This window comes from Pyrus communis, chromosome 15 (genome assembly GCF_041283825.1).
Source record: "Pyrus communis isolate YQ-2024b chromosome 15, ASM4128382v1, whole genome shotgun sequence".
Taxonomy (NCBI): Eukaryota; Viridiplantae; Streptophyta; class Magnoliopsida; order Rosales; family Rosaceae; genus Pyrus; species Pyrus communis.
Genome location: NC_142579.1, coordinates 14985997 through 14999076, shown reverse-complemented (window position 1 = coordinate 14999076; position 13080 = coordinate 14985997). Strand labels below are relative to the sequence as shown.

At 35.1% G+C, this 13080-nt stretch overlaps 1 pseudogene; it reads left to right on the top strand.

The window, feature by feature from the left end:
• The first annotated feature begins 149 nt into the window (after positions 1–149).
• LOC148690563 (uncharacterized) lies at positions 150–864 on the top strand (annotated as a pseudogene).
• Positions 865–13080: the final 12216 nt, after the last annotated feature.

Genomic DNA, 13080 nt, shown 5'->3' with positions numbered 1-13080 from the left:
GAAAATTTTTTTAAAAAATTGTTTTTACTTTTCTATAAATACCTTCTCATTATCATCTACCTTACACCACAATTTCATATTTTCTCAAATACTTTCAATCAAATTCCTATCTTTCTCTCAAAGTTTCAATCCAATTTTTGTTCAACAAAATGACTACTGATGCAGGTACAAATTGGACGCTTCTTGAAGATATTGCGTTGTGTACTAGCTGGGTTGAAATTACTCATAGTTCACTTACGGGTAATGAGATGCAGTTGCGAGAAATGTGGAGTCTTATTCATACCAATTATCTTAAGAAAATGGGTGAGAAAAGAACCAAAGAATCAATGTCTACTCGTTGGAAATTACTTAGCCAATCGTTTAGTGCATGGAGAGCCGCCTTGGCACAAGCCAGTAATAATATTCGAAAAGCTTGGTATGGTGCCAAAACCAAAACCAAAACCAAAAATAAATCATTCAACCAGTGGGAATGTTGAAATATTGTCAAAGATTGTCCTAAATTCAAAGTTGTGCATGTCAGTCCAAAAGTTTTCATGAACAGCACCCTTCTACACTCTACACCTGATCATGGCCCGCATGTTCATGAAGATGAAGGAGAAGAAGTGCCCAAAACACCCCCCCTGAACAAGCGTCGGGATAGACCCGTTATCCAATTAGGCCTGAAGGTAAGAAGGCTTCAAAGAGAAAAGGGAGTGCTTCGAAGAATGATTATGCAGAGTATATGGAACAACTTGCTTGCCAAGGTGAATTGACTTTGATGCAGGAAATGGCAAAATTTAAGGCTAATAAGGCTCGAGAGGAGGCAAATGCTGCAGCTGTTGAGAAAGCATTTCAAGCTAATGAGAGAGAAAGATAGCTACTTAGGCAAGAAGAAAGAATGGCTCAACGAGATCGTGACATTATGAACACGCCTTTAGAAGGGAAGTCTCCAAATTCTAAATATTTTTGGCAGTTGGAGAAAGCGGATGTGGTGCGAAGGAGGCGTGCAAGAGAAGCGAGAGCAAGAAAAGATGGTCCTAACACGACAAGAGAAGATCATCCTAGCATCACAAATTGGTTAAGTGATGATAAATAAAGTACTTTTTGTAATCGGAGCCCATAATTTTCCAATCACTTTGGGTTGTAATTTCTTATTTATTGAATAGAGTACTTTATGTAGTTTCCAATTTATTAATTTTAGTACTTTATTTAATTTGGTAATTTATTTATACTAAGTGAATCTTTATTCAAAAGACATTTAAACACACCAAATAAAATTACATAAACATACCAAATAACAAAAAATTCACTAAATGAACTAAAAGAAACACACCAATTAAAAATTAAATAAACACACCAAATAAAATTAAATAAACACACCAAAAATAACATAAAAATAAACACACTAAATGAACTTAAGTATCTTGAGATTGTTTCAATTCCCACTGGTGCTCTATCAAATCAATTTGCCGGGCATTGTGCATATATGGCCTTTGAAGTGCATTATATCGTTGAATGATCAATTCATTGTAATGTCCATCCCTTTCTAATGGCTCATGTTGCACGGGTTCTTAGGTGGCGTCATGAGCACAATATATACGTGTTCTTGAATTGTTCATCATGTCTAACTCATATTCATCAACGGCATCATAATCGTACTCGTCTTCCACAATCATGTTGTGAAGAATGATGCACGTCATCATGATGGATCGAAGCGACTCTACATCAAACAGTCTAGCAGCACCTCTGACGATCAGCGAGCTTGGAGGATACCAAAACAACGCTCCACATCCTTCCTGCACCCCTCTTGACAGCTTGCAAAGTCTTTTTCCTTTGCACTTCACGGACGTGGCACTGTTTTGACAAATGTTGACCACCTTGGGTAAATGCCGTCTGCTAGGTAGTATGGCCCGTCGTACATACGTCTGTTGACACAGTACGTGACTTTTGGTCCCTTTCCTTGCAGGACATCATTGAACACTGGGATTGGGCAAGGACGTTGAGGTCATTTTGAGCTCCTGGAACCCCGAAAAAGGCGTGTCAAATCCATGTATCAAAAGATGCCACCGCCTCCAAAATGATACTTTTTGCTCATTTTCTATCCCCATAAGCACCTTGCTATGCACTTGGACAATTTTTCCACGTCCAATGCATACAATTGATGCTTCCAATCATCCCAGGAAAACCTCGCATCTCGCCCTTCTTCAGAAGCCTTTGCAAGTCCATGTCAATAGGTTTCCGGAGGTACTCTGCGGTGTAGATAGATTCGATTGCTCCGCAAAACCTCATCAGGGACTCAAGAATGGTTGATTTCCCCATCCTCGTTATCTCATCCACTTGGTCTGCAGATGCTCCATATGTGAGCATCCGCAAGGCAGCAATAATTTTTTGCTCTGGAAAAAGACCCATAGCACCAAAAGTATCTTTTTTTTTGCACAAAGTAAGAATCATGGTTGCAAACAGCAATCACGATTTTGTTGAACAAATGTCGTTCCATTCTAAAACAACATCTACAGTACGTATTAGGGAATGCACTACTACGGACAAAGTAATCGTCCAAGAGTTCTGTACCTCATCGTTGCCTGCTTCTATCAAGGTTTCCGGAACGGATGGGCCTGCAGATCTGACCCATAGCTTGGATGACTCGATGGGAATGTGAGGCTCTTGCCATTCTTGCTTCGTCATCTCTCCTTCTACGCTCCTCATAATCTTCCCTCTCATTTTAGGCCATCTGGAGATTGAACATTCCTTCTGATTAGTTAAACAATTCTTCCTTTTGCTAATCAATTTCCCACATCATCCTTGAGGAAGAAGAAGACGTTGTAAGAAAGATGCAGAAACTATGAATAATGATAGAGATTTTGGTGAAGAAGGAAGCAGAAACTATGAATAATAATAGTGATCTTGAAAAAATTGGTGTGAGATTTGTGAGGATGGATGGTGGATTATATGGAGGATTCAGAAAGGATTAGGTTGTAGATAATGCCACGTTGCATGCTGTCAGTCGTTAAAAATCTGATGGAAATCTATCCTCAAAGATTGTAAACAGATTATGACACGTGGCACGACGTGATTGATTAATAATCTTATGGGAAATCCATCACCAATAATTGTATTTTCGGATTTTACGACACGTGGCGCAACGAGAACAATTAAAAATCTTATCCGAAATTACAAATAAAATTGTTTTATAACTTTTCGGATAATGGCATGTGGCACAACGAGAACGATTAAAAATCTTATTCGAAATTACAAATAAAATTATTTTGTATTATTTTATAACTTTTCGGATAATGACATATGGCACAACAAGAACGATTAAAAATCTTATCCGAAATTAGAAATAAAATTATTTTGTATTATTTTATAAATAAAAAAATAATAATATTTTATTGCCTATTGCCAGGGCTATTGAAGTGCAACGGTGGAGATGCAAAATGCGATTACTGTTCATTAAGGGCAGTTATTGTTCACTGAGTGGATAGCATAATGTATTGCCGAGGGGGAGGGTTCCCACGCTAAAACTGCTCTTAGTGTAAATAATATCGTTTGTTCAAAAAAAAAAAAAAAAATTAGTGACATTCTTCCCATCTAAAATTATATTATCCCTTCAACTTAAACAAGTAGGAGAAGTCTTCAACCCTCCCACCTGAGTTTTTTTTTTTTTAATCTCTTATTCGCCCCCACAGACTTTGCAAGACATTTATGGAAAAAAAATGTACAAACTATAATCTTGCTAATTTACCCCCAAAATTTATGCTTTAATCTGAATACGTCGACATTACTTTTTGTTAAATTTAGTCAAATCATATCATCTATGTAAGACCATTTTCAAGATTTCTGTTTCCTCGAATTCAGTGACTAAGTTCATGACACATATCATCCGCCTAATTGAAGACGACAGCCAACGAAATTCTTACTCGAAGTCGTCTAGGATCCATGGGGTGGTCAAAATACGTATGAAAAAGTGATCATGTCTGCAAGACATGCTAAGTTTAACGGAATTTCTAACAAAAATTGACAGAGATGGTACACCTTCACTAAACTTATAGGGTTTGAGTGGTAAATTGACAATATTTTTAGTTTGGATGGTATTTATACACGGAAAGGGATCCTCTCCTAATCCACCAAATCAGAGAATCCGTGTTGTTGAAATTTGATCCAATGGCTAAGGTTATTATAACTTTTAAAGTGAGCTTCTGTTTGTAGCCTTGAATCATTTTTCAACGGCACGAATTTCCTGATTTGGTAGATTAGGAGAAAGGGATCTGGAGAGGATCCCTTTCCTTTGTACACAACCATGTCCAAAATGTATTGTAGTGGGGGTGGCACTGACGACAGCGGTTGCAGCGCCAGTGGAAAGGTTAGTTGGTGTTACTACACGTCCATGATTTTATTGTATTTTATTCCAAAAAGTTGTGAAATTACAAAAAATGCCCTGAAATTGCTAACTGGAAATCATATTTGTATATTTGAGCTCATTTCTTACTTGGTCTCCTTTCTTACCATATTCTTGTAGTACTCGTGGATAGGAATGCGTAAGCGCAAGTGAAATGGATTTTGGTTTAAAACGGAGGTTTTACAAAACTGTGACATCAATGGCATTTTAGTAACTTTATCACTTTCTGGATACTTCTTTTACTGTTTTATTTTGTTGGTTTGCATGCCACTAAATCTCGAACCTTAATGAAGATTCAACTCAAACCTTAACTGTGCATTTTGCTAACGAGTTTTGTAGAAAATTTGACAAGCTTTTCTAGTCGAATCTCATCGAGTTGGATGAGATTATCACCGCCAAAAGACTCACCATCACTTTTAGATTCATATTCGAAACTTTCGAGCTAGGATCCACTTGAAGTGAGAAGATCCGAAAATCTCACGTCGAGACTTTCAGGCAAATTTCTAACCATTTTCGACCATCTTTTGAACTCTTGTTAGGTAAAACTTTGTTCCTCATCTCCCAAGCTTCATTTTGACATAAATTACGTGAAAAATGAATGAGAAACGAGGCTAACAGGTTTTGTGAAATTTTTAAGTAAAAAATCCATATTCCCACGAGATTCAAACAGAGTATTCTGTTAACTGAATATTGTTTGATGCCGACAAAATATTTCATCTAGTGACCATAATCTGGAAGATTTCAGCCAACCACGATGAAATATTGCACCACCAGTGACTGCCACCGATATCAGCATGTGCAGATGCATGGTGGCTCATGCGGGTGCATATACCCGTTTTTAAGTACATCCTTGTTTTTTAGCAAACAAGGGAATTTCGAGTCTTTTCCCTAGTATTTACAAGTTTTGAGTAGCTTAATGATTAGTATAGTGGTTTCTCTTATAGAAGACATTTATCCTGAGGATTTCAGAGGCTAAGTAAGGGCCAAGGCAAGGTGGCTATGACACGATGACGTATCAGTGAGTGGGCTTTATTTTTGAACGAATATCATATATATAGTTTCCATAACTATTGCGATGCAATATTTTTTTACCTCATGCCATGCTTTTACTCATAGATACTAGTATACGTGTTGATGTCGAGATTTATGAAATTATGATGGCATGATCTTACATATTTTATATGCTTATCATGCATGCTTACACAGGTTTTTGTAGTACTCGTTCATGTCAGGACCAGCTTCACGTGTATGTTCACATTGCACTGATATTAGATCCATTGTAGGTGTAGTATGTACTACTTGCTTTTGCATCTAGAACTCGTATGTGATGCGTTTAGCACCAGCTTCATGTGTATGTAATAATCGAGTGTAGATTATTACACCTAGCCTATTCATGTAGCTACTTTTTGCGTGGACTTGTGTCTGCATTTTTTATGAGCATATTATGTTACATTGTTTGGATATATGTGATTCACGTGTATCTTTAGCATAACTGCTTTTATACTGATTTGGTTTTCTTTCTTATCCGTAATATGATTTTGAAAACTACACGGATTTTATAGCTAGGGGATACTATGTTACGAAAAGCCACGATTTTAAGAAATCCTTATTTTGACAGCTTATTTTTTTGAGTTTCGGCCCGAGACCTTTTCTAGGGTAATTCGACACGTGGATTTTAAATTCACACTCCATTTTTCCAAATTCAATCGTTTTAAATTAATTTTACTAATAGGTCATTTATATACTTAAATGTGAGCAGTTCCAGAGGCTCTAAAGGGACAAACCCAACTTGAGGAAGACTTCCTTGATGATCAGTGAGTGGAATTTTATTTCTAAAATGTTTTATTTATCCAAATTCTAAGCATGCCTAGATAAAAATGAATTTCAATTATATTTTATGATTTCATGATATATGTTTAGAGTCATGACTTACGATTTACAAGTTAGATAGATTTCAAGATTTTACTACCAGATTTATTATTTATGACGATGATGATTTTATAAATGGTGGATTCTTTATTACTTATCTTGTGGCACTCATACCCCATATAAATTTACAGTATTGTACCACGTCCATGGTCGTAGGACATAGCTTGCATGTGTATGAGTATTTTCAGCTTCTTACATTGTGAACATGTCCTTCCAGCTTGTCATTGCCTAGAGATTACTCGGCAATGACATGATTTTATTTCCAGCTTCCACTAGCTATGACTAGTGGATGGTTAAATTTTCAGCTTCCTGATGTGGTAGAAACAAACACACAAATTAAACCTTATAAATTATGCAATCGTAGTATGAGTAATGTCACATCCCGGCCCGGGACCCACCACATCCCGGGCCTGACTCCATCGTAGCATGACATTGTCCGCTTTGGGCCTCTACCACGCCCTCACGGTTTCAAACCAAAATCAAGGCGTGCTAGCCGTCATGCCCTGATTTAGGTCGGGGTGTGTCAAGTAAGTAGGGATCGTTCTATTTCGGCGATTAGAAGGGATGCTAATCAACACAAATTAAACTTCTATACCTAAAAACTAAGTTAAACTAACAACAAAACAATGACTGAGGGGATTTTGGACGAATTTAACTAAAACAAAATTAAATAGCAGCAAGTAAATTAAGTTGTGAATGAAATATGGATGAAAGGATAGCTAAAGGATTCTTCTCCACACTTGAAACATATGCATAAAAATTGATTTCCAGTTATTCTTCCTATAAACCATTAATGACAATGCCCCAACTTAACTGTGAACTGCACTAATTAACTCTCAGATTTTCCTAAGTTCATTGAATTGGACTCAGCAACGCAACCAAATTATTCTTCTCAAGTTCCCTAACTATGAAAAGCATGATAGAGATACATCTCAAAGATTATTAAGTTCTGTGAAAATCATAAGCATTGACAAAGCATTCGTAACTATGAAAAGCATGATACTCCTGCCTAGAATTTACTTAACTCAATCATGACTAGTGACTTTTACTACTTGCAAATATAAGTTCATAACGATGAGGTGAAATTCCCTTATATTCTAGCGTCAAATCCCTGCATGCAAACTAAGTGTGCACCCTTAATAAACATACAAGAATAAGTTCTCTATAAAGCAAATAAGTAAATCACATTCATGTCTTACGAAACAATAACTGGATGTAATCAATTTATATAAAACATATGATCATGGCTTCGAATTCAACACTAGCTAAAAAGAAACTTAGTTACACATGTTCATCATAACTGAAAAACAATCTAAATTAAACATTGAAAATTAAAACAAATATAGAAAGAACTCTGAAAATTCCAGCAACTTCAATGGATGAATGGTAGGCATGAAACACTTTAAATCTTTGCAGAAATTTCATATATACAAGGGGGAATGGCTGAATCCAAGGAGGAAAGGGTTTTGGATTTTTTTGAATTATTTTAGGACTCTAAAAATCAGGTAGAGAGTGTTGTTGGAATGTGATTAGAATTCCTCCTTGCAGCTGGAGACAAGATAAGATAAGATTGGATAAGATAAGATAACGTTCCTCTCCAATTAGGATTCCTCTTTCTTGTGTAATTCCTTGCCTTCCAAGCCTCAACTTTAATTTCTCCAGATTTTAGCACATGTCTAGCACCATTTAAGCACCAAAAACGTCCAGCCCATATGCTATCCAATCCAAGTCCACAACTGCTCCAAATTGCTCCATTTTGCCATTTATTGTCATCTTTACCAATTGGACCTACAATAATACGAAAATAACATAAACTACCAAAATAAATGGAAATTAATGAAGTAAATGCAAAGAAATAAGATAACAAAGTCGCATAAATATGCTCCTATCACTTCCACTAGCTACGGCTAGTGGATGATTATATTGGGGTACCATAATTATAGTCTCATCTTGTCATTACCTCGAGATTACTCTGTAATGACGTGATTAATATTCTCGGCATGTCATTGCCTAGAGATTACTCGACAATGATATAATTATATTATCCAACTTGCACTAGCTACGGTTAATGGAGATATTGTATACTGTGTCACCGGTAAGTATCAACTCAGTATATATGTAATTATCAGCTCTTAGTGCATACATGTATATATCAAATTTCAGTTTTTATGGCAGTCTTAGCTTTTTAGAAATTTTGTACAGTATTATATGTGTTTTCAAAATGATGGGAGCATACTTATGTGACTTTATTATCTTATTTCTTTGCATTTACTTAGTTAATTTCTATTTGTTGTAGTAATTTAAATTATTTTCGTACTATTGTAGGTCCAGTTGGTAAAGATGACAATAAATGGCAAAATGGAGCAATTTGGAGCATTTTTGGACTTGGATTGGATAACTGGCGTGGATAACATATGGGCTGGACATTTTTGGTGTTTAAATGGTGTTAAATATATGCTAAAATCTGGATAAATTAAAGTTGAGGCTTGGAAGGTAAGGAATTACACAAGAATGAGGAATCCTATTTGGAGAGGAACATTATCTTATCATATCTTATCTTATCTTATCCTATCTTATCCAACCTTATCTTATCTCCAGTTGCAAGGAGGAATTCTTATCACATTCCAACACTTTCTACTTGATTCTTAGAGTCCTAAAATAATTCAAAATGCCAAAATCTTTTCCTCCTTGGATTCAGCTATTTCCCCCATATATATGAAATTCCTGCAGCGACTTAAAGTGTGCCGCACCTGCCATTCATCTATTGAAGTTGCTAGATTTTTCAAAGTTTTTTCTATCTTTGTTTTAAGTTTCAATGTTTATTTTAAATTGTTTTTCAGTTATGATGAACATGTGTAACTAAGTTTCTTTTTATCTAGAGGTGAATTCGAAGCCATGATCATATGTTCTATATAAATTGATTACATCCGGTTATTGTTTAATAAAACATGAATGAGATTTACTTATCTTCTTTATAGAAAACTTATTCTTGTATGTTTATTAATGATGCATACTTAGTTTGCATGCAGGGATTTGATGCTAGAATATAAGGGAATTTCACCTAATTGTTATGAACTTATATTTGTAAGTAGTAAAAGTCACTAGTCATGATTAAGTTAAAGTAAATTCTTGGCAGGAGTATCATGCTTGTCATAGTCACAAATGCTTTTTCAATGCTTATGATTTTCACAGAACTTAATGATCTTCAAGATGTATCTCAATCATGCTTTTCATAGTTAGGGAACTTGAGAAGAATAATTTGGTCGAGTCGCTGAGTCCAATTCAATGAATTTAGGAAATTCTGGGGCATTGTCATTCATGGTTTACAGGAAGAATAACTGAAAATCGATTTGTATGCATATGTTTCATGTGTGGAGAAGAATCCTTTAGCTATCCTTCCATCCATATTTCATTCACAACTTAATTTACTTGTTGCCATTTACTTTTGTTTTAATTAAATTCGTCCAAAATCCCCCCAGTCATTGTTTTGATGTTAGTTTAACTTAGTTTTCAGTTTTATAAGTTTAATTTGTGTTGGTTAGCATCCCTTCCAATCCTCAAAATAGAACGATCCCTACTTACTCATACTACGATTACATAATTTACAGAGTTTAATTTGTGTGTTAGTTTCTACCACATCAAATTTTGACACCGTTGCCAGGGAATAGTAAAATTGCTTACCGCTCTATGTTTTTCATTTGTTTTTTCTTTTGATTTTTGATTTAGTTTATTTCTTTGATTTCAGTTACTAGAGAAGCAAGACATGGCAATTGCTAATCAAGCTCAAATGGCTAATCTTACTTCTCTTATGTCACAATATATTGAAAGGACCACAATGAAAAGTGTAGCTACATTTGGTGTGTCATCTAGGTAAGAATATCAAACTAATCAACATCCTTAACTAATTGAGAATGGAGGTTGGGATAGTGTCAATGCTTTGGGTTATTAAGGCCATAATCAATCAAGGAACAACTTGATTTCCAACACTTATAACCCAGGTGGGATAGTGTCAATGCTTTGGGTTATTAAGGCCATAATCAATCGTTAAATGCAAGGGCATTTTTGTACATTTCTTTCCACTTATGGAGAGTTCTAATTGACTATATAGGTGCAGTGGGACCCACTAAGAAGGGGATATTTTTGTTTCCTTCTACCTCTTTCCTTACTTCTGGAAAGCTCTGTCTCTTTCTTGGTTTCTCCTCCCCGATGACACACACAAAAACCACAACCTCAAAATCCTCAATGGATTGTGTTTCTAAAATCACCATCGTCTTCCTCTCGTCACCATAAGTTCAACCATGGTCTTCATTTTTTGAAATTCAAAGTTTAGATGCACCTTTTGGAGCTTCATTGTAGGGAGTTTTTTTTCGGCGAGTTTCCCGTCGTTTCTAGTGGAGGTAAGGCCTAAAACCACTTTATTTGTGATCGTCTCATTGAGTGGATGAATTTTCATATATGGATTGCATAATTCGGATGAGAATCAAGTGAGAACGAAGTTGAAAAATTCTCTGAATTTCCTAGTGAATTTTTCCAGAAACCGATGAGGTTTCAGGCGAGTTGAGTTAAGGTTGACCACTGACCTTAACCGATCAACGTTGACTGTTGACTTTTTTTTAGTTTTGGCTCGAGACCCATCCTAAGGTAATTCAACTCGCTGATTCCAAATTCGCATTCCATTTTTCCAAATTCAATCATTTTAGATGCATTTCACTAATATGTCATTTTATATGCTTAGATGCCATCAATTCTAAAGGCCCTAGAGGACATACCCAACTTGAGGAAGACTTCCTTGATGATCTGTGAGTGAACTTTTATTTCAAAAATATCTTATTTATCTAAATTCTAAGCATGTGTAGATAAAATTGAATTTCAATTATATTTTACGGTTTCACCGATTTCATGATATATTTTCAAAGTCATGACTTATGATTTACGAGTTTGACAAATGTCGAGATTTTACCACCAGGTGTATAATTCATGATATATAGTTTATGATTTATAACGATGATGATTTTATGAACGTTGGATTCTTTATTACTTATCTTGTGGCATGCATACACCCATACAGATTTAGAGTATTGTACCACGTCCACGGCTGTAGGATATAGGTTGCATGTGTATGACTATTTTGTTTGTCCACATTATGGACATGTCTTTCCAACTTGTCATTGCCTAGAGATTACTCGACAATGACATGATTATATTTCCAGCTTCCACTAGCTACGACTAGTGTATGATTACATATATCAGCTTACATGTGTATTGAGGTACCCCAATTATACTCTCAACTTGTCATTACCTCAAGATTACTCGGTAATGACATGATTATAATTATATTCTCAGCTTATCATTGCCTAGAGATTACTAAGCAATGACATGATTATATTATCCAGCTTCCATTAGCCACAGCTAGTGGATGATATTGTATGCTATGTCACTAATAAGTATCAACTCAATACATATATAATTATCAGCTCTCAGTGCATTTAGGTATATAAATCAAATTTAAGTTTTTATGGCATTCTTGGCTTTTTAGAAATTATATATAGTATTATATGTGCTTTCAAAACAGAGGGTTAGTATTTCAAAAAATAAAATTCTTTTAGAAACCTTTATTTTTCATCCACTCAAATTTTTATGTTTTGCGCTCCTTCAGGATTCAGTAGTCGTAGCAGTGATCACATCTGACATTGAGGTCTTTCCAGTTGCTTTGACATATTTCATGAAGTATGGTTGATGTGATAAAAGATAGCACTCAAATTAAACCCCCTTTTTGACAATTGTAGTATAGATATAAGTAGGGATCGTTCTAGGCTGGGGATTAGGAGGGATTGCTAATCTAATGGAAATTGACTCAAAGATGTAAAAATATGCTTCAAAACACGTAAACAAACTCAAAATACTCTTACCTAAACTTGGATGACTCAAAGCAAACTTAAAAAAACTCAAAACAACTCAAAACAATAAAAAAGACTCAATTTAGACTCTAGGACTTAATTTGGACGAAAATACAATTAATTTTGACTAAAAAGACTCAAAAACACACTTTTGGACATATTTGAAACAAGTAAAGGGGATTTGATTTTGGACGAATTTAAAAGAAAAACAAGTAAATTAAAAACTTAAAACAGATTTTGATGAAATTAAGAAAAACCAATGGATGATGAAATAGCCAAGGGATACTTCTCCACACATGATACATTCAAACATAAATTGATTTCCAGTTGCTTTTCCGATAAACCATGAACCTCAACACCCCAGATTAACCGTGACATCATTAATTAACCCTCAAATTTCCCTTAAGTTATTGGATTGGATGACATCATACAACAACCCAAAGCATTCTTCAAAAGTCCCCTACATGACATCATAATAGAGATACAATCAAAGATCATTACGTTCAATGGAAATCATAAGTATTGACCAAGCACTTGTAACTATGACATCATGATACTCATGCTAGGAATTTACTTAACTTGATTGTGAAAACACCCTTAACTACTTGTGAATATAAGGTTGTGACGATTATGTGAAACTCCCTTATATTATAGCATCAAATTCAAGCATGCAAATTAAGTAGGCCTCCCTAATCAACATACAAGAATAAGTTATCCATCAAACAGTTAAGTAAATTGCATTCACAATTTATGAAATCACAACTGGAATTAATCAACTCATATTATGAACGTAATCATGGTTTCAAAGCATCCCTAGGCTAAAATGAGTTTAGCCTCTCATGTTCATAACAAAACAAAGGAAAATAGAATTAAACA